Below are 12,929 nucleotides of genomic sequence, written 5' to 3'. Positions count from 1 at the left end.
CCCGATGTGGGACTCGATCCCGGGTCTCCAGGATCAGACCCTGGGCTGAAGGCAGGTGCTCAACCGCTGAGCCACCCGGGCTGCCCCAAAAAACATTCTTAACTATAGAGAACAAACTGATGGTTACCAGAAGGTAGGTGGGTGGAAGGGTAGGTGAAAGAGGTGAAGGGGATTAAGAGTACACTCATCTGATAAGCACTGAGTTATGTATAGAATTGTTGAATCACTATACTGTACATCTGAAACTTCTATAACACTGTAAGATACCTATCCTGGAATTAAAATTTTAAAAATAAGTAATATAGTCTGGCAACTCAAAAATTCTACGTGCATCCTTAATATCAGGCAATTCACAAAATAGTTACGTAAGAGTAAACTCTACTAATTGGAAATTCCACTTAGAATCTCTTCATACTTTTTATTTTCTATTACTATTACTTATCACTACTTATTCTATACTATTTTATTTAGTTAGCTGGGGCTGCTATAACAAAAATACCATATTTTTTATGGGTGGCTTAAACAACATATATTTCTCACAGTTCTGGAGGCTGGGAAGTCCAAGAGGAAGTGCCTACTGAAGCTCCACTTCCTGGTTTAGAGTGCTGCCTTATCATGTATTCACGTGGTTCTCTCCCTCTTCTTCTAAGGGCACTAATCCCATTAAGAGGATCCCACCATCATAACACGGTCTAAACTTATTTCCCAAAGTTCCCACCTCTTAATACCATCACATTGGGAATTAGGGTTTCAACTTATGATTTGGGGGCAGGAGCATGTTAATTTCACTTCATAACACTAATGGGACAGGATGAAAAATTTCTCAATCTCATAAAGTGGTATAATTTTCTTTTAAAAAAAAGATGTTCAAGTAGAATTTATATTATGTATACATATTCCAGGTGTTACAGAGCTTTCATGGTTAAATCAAACATGATATAATTATGAAAAATGTTAGAGAAAATTTAACTAGCAAACAAATTTCGATTAAAGAAAAATACTACAGGAGCCCCTGGGTGGTTCTGTTAGTTGGGAGATCAACTCTTGACTTCAGCTCAGGTTGTGATCTCAGGGTCGTGAGATCAAGCCCCATATCAGGCTCTGTGCTTAGTGTGGAGTCGACTTAACATTTTCTCTCTTCCTCTCCCCCGCTCATACTTTCTATCTGTGAAATAAATAAATAAAATCTTAAAAAAATAATAAGAAACAAAATAAAAATACTACAAAATTTCATTTTGATATGAATACACCAATGCTTTTTTTTTTTTTTAAGATTTTATTTATTCATGAGACTCAGAGAGAGAGAGAGAGAGAGGCAGAGACACAGGCAGAGGGAGAAGCAGGCTCCATGCAGGGAGCCCAATGTGGGACTCGATCCCGGATATCCAGGATCACACCCTGGACTGAAGGTGGTGCTAAACCACTGGGCCACCGGGGCTGCCCACAATGCTAGGTTTTTAATAAAAACTGTGGATTTAAAAAATTTCTAATCAATGGCAATTCAAAGTATTATAAAGTATTCTATAAGTTATTGTTATTATTTAGATTTTACTTATTTATTCATGAGAGACACAGACGGAGAGGCAGAGACATAGACAGAGGGAGAAGCAGGCTCCTTTGGGGAGCCCAAAGCACGACTCAATCCCAGGACCCAGGATCATGACCTGAGCCAAAGGCAGATACTCAACCACTGAGCCACCCAGGTGCCCAAGTATTCTATAAATTAAATCTAAATGTGACTAATGTCGTAGTCATCAGCCACCAAGAAAAAGACAAAAAAAAAAAAAAAAAAAGACAAATTTATTATAAATAAAACTTATATATACATCTCACAATGCTAATACCAAAATGCATTGTTATAGATACAAACATTTTTTTAAAAGATTTTTTATTTATTCATTCATGAGAGACACAGAGAGAGGCAGAGACACCAGCAGAGGGAGAAGCAGGCTCCCTGTAGGGAGCCCAATGCAGGACTCGATCCCTGACCCAGGGATCACGCCCTGAGCCAAAGGCAGATGCTCAACTGCTGAGCCACTCAGGTGTCCGAATCTGTTGATTTTTAATTTTTTCTCTAAGTGATAATTTTTTCTTTAAATAATGATGAACAGTATTTTAGCATATTTCTGGATTTTTTTTAAAAAAAGAATTTTTAGGGTTTTTTTAAAAAGATTTTTTAATTTATTCATGAGACACACAGAGGCAGAGACATAGGCAGAGGGAGGAGCAGGCTCCCCATGGGGAGCCAGATGCGGGATTCGATCCCACAACCCCAGGAGCACGTCCTAAGCTGTCGGCAGGTGACCTCTGAGCCACCCAGGTACCCCAAGACTTTATGTTTTCAGAGCAGTTGTAGGATTGAAATAGAAGTGCAAACATTTCTCATATACATCCTGCCACCACACATAGCCTTCATTATCAACATCACTTATAAAAATGGCATTTTTTTCTTTAAACGGATGAACCTATATTTACACATTATCATTCAAAGTCTCCTGTTTAGGGATCCCTGGGTGGCGCAGCGGTTTGGCGCCTGCCTTTGGCCCAGGGCGCGATCCTGAAGACCGAGGATCGAATTCCACGTCAGGCTCCCGGTGCATGGAGCCTGCTTCTCCCTCTGCCTGTGTCTCTGCCTCTCTCTCTCTCTCTCTCTGTGACTATCATAAATAATTAAAAAAATTTTTTTAATTTTTTATTTATTTATGATAGTCACATTAAAAATTTATTAAAAAAAAATGTAAAAAGTCCCGTTTACCTTAGAGTTCACTCTATGTTTGGACAAAAGTACAGTGGCATATATTCATCATTGTAACATTGCGCAGAGTATTTCCACTGCCCTAAAAAATCCTCCGTAGTATGCCTATTCATCTCTCCCTAATACTATTTCTGGCAATCACAAATCTTTTTATTGTCTCCAGTATGTTTCCTTTTCCTAAATGTCATATACTTGGTCTCATAATACGTGGCCTTTTCAGAATGGCGGCTTCCACTTAGCAATATGCGTTTGTTTCCTTCATGTCTTCTCAACACTTGAAGTTCATTTCTTTCTAGCTCTGAATAATAATCAATTGCCTGGATATGCCACAGTTTATTTATCCATTCACCTACTAAAGGGCATCTTAGTTACTTCCAAGATTTAGCATTTATGAATAAAGCTGGTATGAACATTCATGTGCAGGTTTTTCTTATTTTATAAGATTTATTCATCAGAGACAGAAAAAGAGAGAGACAGAGACAGAGACACAGGCAGAGGGAGAAGCAGGCTCCCTGCAAGGAGCGATATGGGACTCAATCCTGGGATTCCAGGATCACGCCCTGAGCTGAAGGCAGACGCTTAACTGCTAAGCCACCCAGGCATTTTTTTTTTTTTTTTTAAGATTTTATTTATTCATTCATCAGAGACACACAGAGAGAGGCAGAGACCCAGGCAGAGGAAGAAGCAGGCTCCCCAGAGGGAGCCCAATGCAGGACTCAATCCCAGGACCTGGGATCATGACCTGAGACAAAGGCAGACACTCAACCACTGAGCCACCCAGGTGCCCATTCAAGTTTTTCTATAGACATAAATTTTCAAATCCTTTGGGTATATACCAAGTAATGTGATTGATGGGTAGTGTGTAAGAGTTTCATTTTGTAAAAAAATCATTTTCATTTTGTGAGAAGTTATCTTACAATGTAGCTGTCCCTTTTTACATTCCCATCAGTCGTATGAGAGTTCCTGGGGCTCTACTTGCTTGTCAGTATTTGATATTGTCAATGTTTCGAAAGTGGGCTATTCTAACAGGTATACAGTAGTATCTCACTGTATTAATTTTCAGTTTCCTGACGACATATGACGTGGGGCATCTTTTCATAAGCTTATTTGCCATCTGTATACTTTCTTTGGTGATGTTTCTATTAAGGTCCTGGGTTCATTTTAAAATTGGGTTGTTTTCTTATTGCTAAGTTTTAGGCATTCTTTGTCTATCTTGGATAACAATCTTTTATCAGGCCTGTTTTTGGCAAATATTTTCTCCCACTCTGTGGCTTGACTTCTGCCTTTTTTTTTTTTTTAAGATTTTATTTATTTATTCATGAGAGACACAGACAGAGGGAGGAGAAGCAGGCTCCATGCAAGGAGCCCGACATGGGACTTGATCCAGGTTATCTGGAATCACACCCTGAGCCAAAGACAGAAACTCAACTGCTGAGCCACCCAGGTGTCCCCACCCCACTTCTGTCTTGACATAGTCTTTCACACAGCCAAAGTTTTTAATTTTAATAAAGTCCAACTTATCAATTATTTCTCTCATGGACCATGTCTTTGGTGTTTTATTTGAAAGGCATAACTTGGCTAGCTCAGCTTGTAGAGCATGTGACTCTTAATCTCCAGGTTGTGCCCCACATTGGGTATAGAGACTACTTTAAAATAAAATCTTAAAAAAAAAAAAAGACATAACCATATCCAAGGTTTTATCTTCTATAGTTGTATAGTCTTGCATTTTATATTAGGCCTATGATTCATTTTAAATTAATTTTGGTTATGGGTGTAAAGTGTGTATCTAGTTCCTTTTTTATGTTTTTGGGGTGTTTTTTTTTGAAATTTACTCAGTTGGTTCAGCACCATTTTTGAGGCAACTCTCTTTGTTCATTGTATTGCCTTTGCTACTTTGTCAAAGATCAGTTGACTATATTTATGAGGGTCTATTTCTGGCCTCTATTCTGTTCCATTGATCTATGTTTATTCTTTTGCTAATACCACACTGCTCTGATTACTCTGGTTATATAGTAAGTCTGGCTTCACAGAGCAAGTTAAGAACTATTTCCTTTCCTTTTATCCTCTGAGTTTGGAGAGAATTGATATAATTTCTCTCTTAAATTTAGCAGTCAACCCAGTTGAGCTTGGTGCTTGCTGTTTTGGAAGGTTATGAATTATTGATTCCATTTCTTTGATACAGGTGTACCCAAATCTATTTCCTTGTGTGTATCTTGACATGTGTCTTTAAAGGAATTGGTTCATTTAGATTATCAAATTTGTGGGCCTAGAGATGCTCCTGGAATCCTTTCAATTTCCATGGAATCTGTAGTGATGTTCTCTCTGACATTATTAATTTCTATCTTTTTTTCTTAGTTAACCTTAGCTGAGACTTACTGATTTTATTGACCTTTTTAAAGAACTGACTTTTAGTTTTGTTGATTTTTTTGTATTGATTTCCCAGTTTCAAAATCATTGGTTTTTTTTTTTTTTTTTTTTTTTTTTTTTGGTTTCTGTTCTATTATTATATCTTATTTTTCTTTTGCTCACTTTGGACTTAATTTCCTCTTCTTTTTCTAGTTTCCTGGAAACTTACTGAATTTAGACCTTCCTTCTATTCCAATGTACAAATTATATAATACAAATTTCCCTCTAAGCACTGTCTTGTGGCTTCCCACAAATTTTAAATTGTATTTTCTTTAAGTTTTAAATATTTTAAATTTTTTCTGAGATTTCTTCTTTGACTCCTATGTCTAGAAGTCTATTGCTTGATGCCCATGTATTTTAAAATTTTCTAGCTGTCTTTTTGTGGTTGATTCCTAGTTTAATTACATTATGGGCTGACAGGCAGACATTGTATTTGTATTTTAAAATTTGTTAATGTGTGTTTTATGTCCTAGAATGTAGCTTATCTTGGTGAATGTTCCGCGTGAGCTTGAGAAAATGTTAATTTCCCTGTTTTGAATGAAGAAGTTGAAATATGTCAATTATATCCAGTTGATTAAAATGTGACTGAGTTCAGCTATGTCCTTAGTGATTTTCTATCTGCTGGATCAATCCATTTCTGAGAAAGGAGTATGGAAGTCTCCAACAAGGATAATGAATTCATCTATTTCTTTTTGCAGTTCTATTATTTTTGCCTCATGTAGTTTGATGCTCTGTTCTTAGATGCATACATATTACAAATTGTTATGTCTTCTTGGAAACTGATCCTCCTTATCCCTACTAGTTTTCTTCACTTTGAAGTCTGCTTATGTATAAGTATACAGAAGCACTTACATATGCATACATAGACCTACACATGAGCATATATAACTGAATATATTGTTGGTATTATTTTGAGCAAAATAATATTAGATTAAAAAAATAAAAGTTCATATTTTACCTTCATTTTTTCCTTCTCTGGTGCTCTTCCTTTCTTCACATAGATCTGAATTTCTGAACTAGAATACTTTCCCCTACTCTGTAATGAATTACTTTTAATTTTTTTTTAAGGCAGGTGTACTGTCAACAAGTTTCTTCAACTTTTTTTTTTTTTTTTTTTTTACAGATTTATCTATTTGAGAGAGAACAAGAGAGGGAGAGAGGAGAGCGCAGAGGGAGAGGGAGATACAGGCTCCCTGCTGTTTGTTTCTTTCTTCTCTTTGAGATGGTCCCATTATACCTAGTTTGCACCTTTTCTAGTTTTTCCACAGTCCTTGGATATTGTGCTGGTTTTTTTTTATAGTTTTGTTCTCTCTGATTTTTGGTTATTAAGGGTTCTATTGTCATAAACTCTAATTCAGAGATTCTTTCCTCAGCCATGTCAACTAATAAACCCATAGAGATGTTCTTTCCTGTTATAGTGTTTCTCTAGTACTTTTTTGTTGCTATTCTTTCTTACTATTTCTATGTCTCTGTTTACATTACTCAGCTGTTTTTGTGTTGTCTACCTTATCCATCAGAGCCTATAGCATACTAATTAATCATAGTTGTTGTAAATTCCTGTTTTGTGAAAAACAGGGTAAGAATCACAAACTTCGGAAAATGTGCATGATATGAAAGTGGGGTGCTATGTTAAAAATAAATATATAATAACAATAACAAAATTCCACTATCTCCACTATGTCTCGTTTTGATGCTTGCTCTATCTCTTCAAATCATGTTTTGTCTTTTGGTTTTGGTTTGCTTTATTTTTTTTTCTTGATAGTCAGACATAATATGTTGGGGTAAAAGGAACTGCTACAAATAAAACCTTCAGTAATGTAGTGGTGGGGGGGGGAGGGGAACATTGTATAATTCCATGATTAGGTCTTAGTCTTTTAGAAAGTCAATGCTTATGGACTGTGAACTTCACAAGAGCTTTTCAGTTGGCTCTTGTTTTTTTCTACTGGAGGAAGGACAGGATGGGTAGAGCTGGCAATAGTTGGGCGTTTCTCTTACTCAGATTAGTTAGGTACTGATAAGTCAGTTTAGGTTTCCTTAATGTTTCCCCTGAGGGCAGGGTGTGTTAAGAACATAGTGATCTGGTGTATTTCAAAATGGTTCCTTTTCCACTTGCCAGGAGAAAGGGACTTCTCCTTGACAGAAGTCCAAGAAGAGTTTTCTTCAATATTAATTCTGGGAATCTGTTCTAACCCCTAAAGGTGAATCTCACAATACTGTGATGGGCCCGCTATGACTGGGTCTCACTGGAGTTGTTAAGTCTCAGAATTGTCCATATTGAGCCTCCAACAATTAATTATAGTGCAGGGTTTCCTACCCAGGCACCTGTTCTTGTGTGTGGTTTCAATCTCTTATGAATTCATAAGAGATTTTTCAGTCTGACGAGCTTTTTACTTGTTGTTAGGATAGAGTGGGATTTCCAAGCTCCTCACATGTATAACCGAAACTGGAAACATTTTTCCTTAATTTTCAATGGGAATATATGATCTTATTCTTTTTTATTTTTAAAGATTTATTTATTTATTTATTCATGGGACACAGAGAGAGAGAGAGAGAGAGAGAGGCAGAGACACTGGTAGAGGGAGAAGCAGGCTCCATGCAGGGAGCCCAACGTGGGACTCGATCCCAGATCTCCAGGATCATGCCCTGGGCAGAAGGCGGAACTAAACCACTGAGCCACCCAGGCTGCCCCTGATTTTATTCTTAAGGACTAAAAACCTGTGTCATTTATTTTTTCACAAATAATGGTAACTTATTCATTCATCTATATGAACTGATGAAATATTAAATTAAAAATATATTTTTTCAATTCAGGTAAAAGGGAAGTGCTCCCTTACTATTTTAAAAATAACAACGTAATGTTTAATAGTTGATTCTATATTTTAAAATTTCCATTTTATTCTAAAAAGCATTTTTCATCTAACTTATATTAATAATTTTCATTCTTTGCCACATTTTCCTGAATAAGTGAAAAATATTGCAAAGATAGCCTGTGCCAATTTTGCTGTGAACAAAGGTTAAATTCTACACATGGTTCTGCTAGCAAGAAAGCAAAAATCTTCTAAATAGGGTTGTAAAAACTTGTACTCTGTATGTAAAAGTTGCTTTTCTTTCCCTTTAATTGGTTTACTTTTTTAAATTATTATTTTTAAAATATTTTATTTATTTATTCATGAGATACACACAGAAAAAGGCAGAGACATAGGCAGAGGGAGAAGCAGGCAGAGAGCCTGATGTGGGACTGGGCCAAAGGCAGATGCCCAACCACTGAGCCACCCAGGCGTCCCCCTTTAATTGGTTTAGAAGCAAATTTTTGCAGTAGTATATTTAGATCTTTCTGTACATGTTTTTTCATTGAAGAAAATAAATACTAATAGTTTCTATGTGGCTTGCTTCCAAGTATAGGTAAGACGAAACACTTAACAGTTTTTATTTCTGAACATTATCAGGAAGAATTACTGAAATATAACTTTAAACTCTTTACTCAAACTTTTTAGATACAAGTTTTCATCTATCCAATTAATCTCTTAATGCTGTAATTTGACTCTTATTTATTCAGATTAGAAGCTATTAATAAGGTCTATTAAAACCCGATATATAACTTCATGAAAATAATTGTATTTTAGAAGTCCTGTAGCAATTTGTAACATGATGACTCATAGCAAAATTGATGTACCAAGAAAACATTTGGTTATTAACCTAAGAAAATAATGTCTAACACAACACAGTCACATCAATATATTTATAAAACCATTAAGAGAAACCAAATATTCATTAAAATTGTATTTCGTATTTTCATTCACATATTAGGACCCTAATATGAAAACACCTGTTCAAAACTTTTAATTCAAGAACTATTTGAGATAAAGTTCAGAAGATTAAAAAATACCTTAATAGACTTCAAAACAGTAAAATAATCAGTTTCCTGAGAAAAGCCTTTCCACAATTTAAGCACAGTTAACTGCATGCAAACCAAAAAGTACTGAATTAATATCTCTAAGAACTGAATTAAAATATTTTTTTAAAGTAGAGGGTTCTCAGCTTTGAAGAGAATAATATTCAAGCCACAACAAAGTCAACAACTACTGCCAACCTGTTTGTTTGCTATGCTAAAGCTAAGAATTATAAACATTAACTAGGAATGAAATATTTTTAACATATTACTATTATCATAACACTTATGATGATATAATACAGAAAAATTTAAGATTTCTTCCGTATTGTCCATGATACAAGTGGACAACTTGCTGTCAAGAATGGCCAAGGCTACATGGTGAAAAACTGAGACTGGACTGTGGGATACGAAACAGAGTTAAGAATCAAAGTAGTTGGGCAGCCCGGGTTGCTCAGCAGTTTAGCGCCACCTTCAGCCCAGGGCGTGATCCTGGAGACCTGGGATCAAGTCCCATGTCAGGCTCCCTGCACGAGCCTGCTTTTCCCTCTGCCTGTGTCTCTGCCTCTTTCTCTATGTCTCTCATGAATAAATCAATAAAATATTTAAAAATAAAGAATCTAAGTAGTATATATGTGTATGTGTATAGTTTTTTAAAAAATTATTTTGAAATATAAAAATATTGATAAGGTGTTTTTAAATAACGAAGTATATTCAATGGCTTTAGCAAGTTGGTGAGAAGAGGAAATGAATAGTGCAAAAAAATTAAGATGTTTTCTAGGTAGGTTAGTAGCATAACATGCACTATATATAATGCAAAGTGATTCCAGAGGAAATAGAGTTACCATTTCTTACTATTGAATAAGTAGGTGATCAAATCGCAGAATAGTAACAAAATGTAAAGTAGACTCAAAAGGAACCAAAATAATAGTTCTCTGCATAGTTTACAGTTCTGAATAGTTTAATTTTCACAAGAGGAAATCCAGAAATAAATCTAGTATAAATTTGAGAATTCAGTGTGTGACAGAGGTCATACACAAACAAAAAAAGTATTTAAGAAATACTACCAGCATAGCTGGCTATCCATTGAACATAGAATTGTATCTTATTATTCCACATACAAAAATTAATTTAAGTTTAATTAAACACAGTCCAGAAAATCTAGGATACTACATGATACAATCTAGGAATAGGTATGACTTTTTAAACTAAGCTAAAAACGCAAAAGTTACAAAAGAAATCATAGACATATTTTACCATATGAATGTATCTTTGTAAAAGATACTAAATAGCAAGTCAAGAGAAAGATGAGAAAGCTGAAAAAACCATGAAGACAAGACAGAATGGTAACAGCTATTAAAGAAAGGATAAACAATATAAACAGGGATTTGGATAAGAGGTACTTTTGGTTGAAAAAAGCAAGATGAACATGCACATTGAAATTTGAGGTTGTTTTATAAAATAAATGGTAAAAGAAACTATGAGTAGATAGTTCTATATGTGCGGAGAGAGAAAGCACACTTGCGTTTTACAGAACTATTCTTTTATTTATTTATTTTTGAAAGAGAGTGTGGACGTGTGCTTTGGAGGGGGAGGGGCAAAGGAAGAGGGAGAGAGAGAATCCCAAGCAGGCTCCACGCCCAGAGTAGAGAGCCCATTGTTGGGCTTGATCTTACCACTGAGTTCATGACCTGAGCTGAAATCAAGAGTTGGACACTTAACTGACTGAACCACCCAAGTGCTCCTAGAACTTTTAAGACTGGATGATCATATAGAAAAAAATTACTCACTAATTTTGCAAGGATGTTTATCAAGGAGTAATTAGAGACGAGAGCCAAATTATGAAGGGAAAGAGAAAATGCCTGTAATAAAATAGGCAGTATGCATAATCACCTACCTACATTCTTATAAAATCATACACATGAAGAAAAATTAAGAAGGGGATAGTGACCAAACTTGCCAGAGGGGATACCCAAGGAAGTTATATCAGTATTTGGATCCTCTTCTCCATATAGTTTTGTAAATGTAATCTGACGTAGCCATGAGAGCCAATTATTATCATTCTGATGTGTATGTATGTGTACCTTGACTGTTATTAAAGGAACAGAGTCAGTTCAATCTGGTTTCAGTTTACTAGAGGGGCCGGCAAACGTTCTGTAAAAAACCAAACAGTAAATATTCTAAGCTTTCTGAGCCACAGTGTCTCAAACACAACTAGTCAATTCTGCCACTGTAGGGTAAAAGCAGTCATGGGAAGTGATGGTTATTTTTATGAGATAACTTAGTGAACGTAAAGTATCAAGTTATTTAATCAAATATTAATTTAGGCATTGTTATGAAGATATTTTGCAAATGTGCTTAACATTTACAATATGTTGACTTTAAGTAAAGGAAATTATCCTTGATAATATGATGGGCCTCGTCTATTCAGCCTTGGGAGCAAAAACAGCTTTCCTGGAGAAGAAATTCTGCCTTAAGTCTGTATTATTCACTCCTGTCTGAGTTGAAGCCTTCTGGTCTTTCCTACAAATTCCAATAACCCCTACAACTATGTTAGCCAATTCTCTAGACACATAAATAGGTAGTACTATTATGTATTATTTATTCTGTTTCTTGGGCCAACGCGAATACATAGATAATACATAAACACAGCCTGCCTGTGTTCCAATAAAACTCTTTACAGTAATAGCAATGAACCAGATTTGGTCTGTGTACCATATTTTCTCAACCCCTAGTATTATTAATAAAAAAAAGAACTGCCTTTATTTAAAACTATGTTTCAGGCAGTCTGAAATGTATTTTACATATGGGTTCCAAGTGCGTCATTAATTGGGAATTGCTTCTGATCAGCTTATATATATTCTGGAGTAGCTATATGAGCAAGAATGATTATTCCTAGAACCAGTGAGTTCTAGATGTTGATGAACTTATGTATAAAAAAAGGTTTCTCAGGTTTTTTTTTTTTATATTGTTTCAACTACTAGCTTTGGGGATTGAAAATTATTGCAGCAGAAATCAACTAACAGAGTTTCTTGAATGTTTATTAAATGTGGTATTTTTTATTAGACTCAAATTGCTAAAATTCTCTTTAATTAAAGGAAAAATTAAAATTCACAAAATCTCTAAATCAGAGGTTTACCATTTTTGGAATGAAAGGAATTCTTTTACATCAAAGATTTAAAGCACAGTATCTTTAAGTAAGAAGAAGAGTCCTCAATCCATTATTAAATAATAGTATGTATTTTAAATTATCTATACCTTGGGGCACCCAGGTGGCTCAGTCAATTTAGTGCCTAACTCTTGTTTACAGCTCAGGTCATGATCTCAGAATAGTGAGATCAAGCATTGTGTGGGACTCCAACTCAGCTCAGAGTCTGCTTGGAATTCTCTCCCACCCCCCCCACCCCCACATGTATACACCTGCATGCTCTCTCTCAAAGAAAGAAAGAAAATCTTAAAAAAATAAAATAAAATTACCTATAACTTTTATTTTATTACCTATAATTTTAAATAGTAGATCCCCAAATTAGTTGACGCCACAAGGTTTCTTTTTCCAGGGATCAATAAAATTCCCACTTAAGAAGAAATTGGCATCCTTTCTTTTCACTTCAAGGACACCTCCCTATAACCACTCTTTTCTCATTCCAAGCATTACCTTCTGTTACTTGAAAACTTAAAAAATAATCTACATTTAAAAATGATTTGATTTATAAAAAGCAAACATGACCACACTTTTTCAAGATCACACGGTTTATTCAAAGTGAAGAGTACCTATAAGATTGCCCTTACATAGGGAAGCTTCTTAGAAGGTTAGATTGTGGAATGACAAAAAAAAAAAAAGGAAAATTGGAACTTTTAAATTTAATATCTGAAAGAGAA

The 12,929-nt window shown here is 35.2% G+C and overlaps 1 long non-coding RNA gene across 1 annotated transcript in view; it reads right to left on the bottom strand.

The window, feature by feature from the left end:
- LOC144304795 (uncharacterized) overlaps window positions 1–12,929 on the bottom strand; it is a 53,046-nt gene that overhangs the window by 37,711 nt on the left and 2,406 nt on the right. The gene's annotated exons all lie outside the window — the stretch shown is intronic.

The sequence above is a fragment of the Canis aureus genome, chromosome 34, assembly GCF_053574225.1.
Source record: "Canis aureus isolate CA01 chromosome 34, VMU_Caureus_v.1.0, whole genome shotgun sequence".
In the NCBI taxonomy this organism is placed as follows: Eukaryota; Metazoa; Chordata; class Mammalia; order Carnivora; family Canidae; genus Canis; species Canis aureus.
The sequence above is the reverse complement of the archived record's forward strand: the minus strand, read 5'-3'. Positions and strand labels throughout refer to the sequence as shown.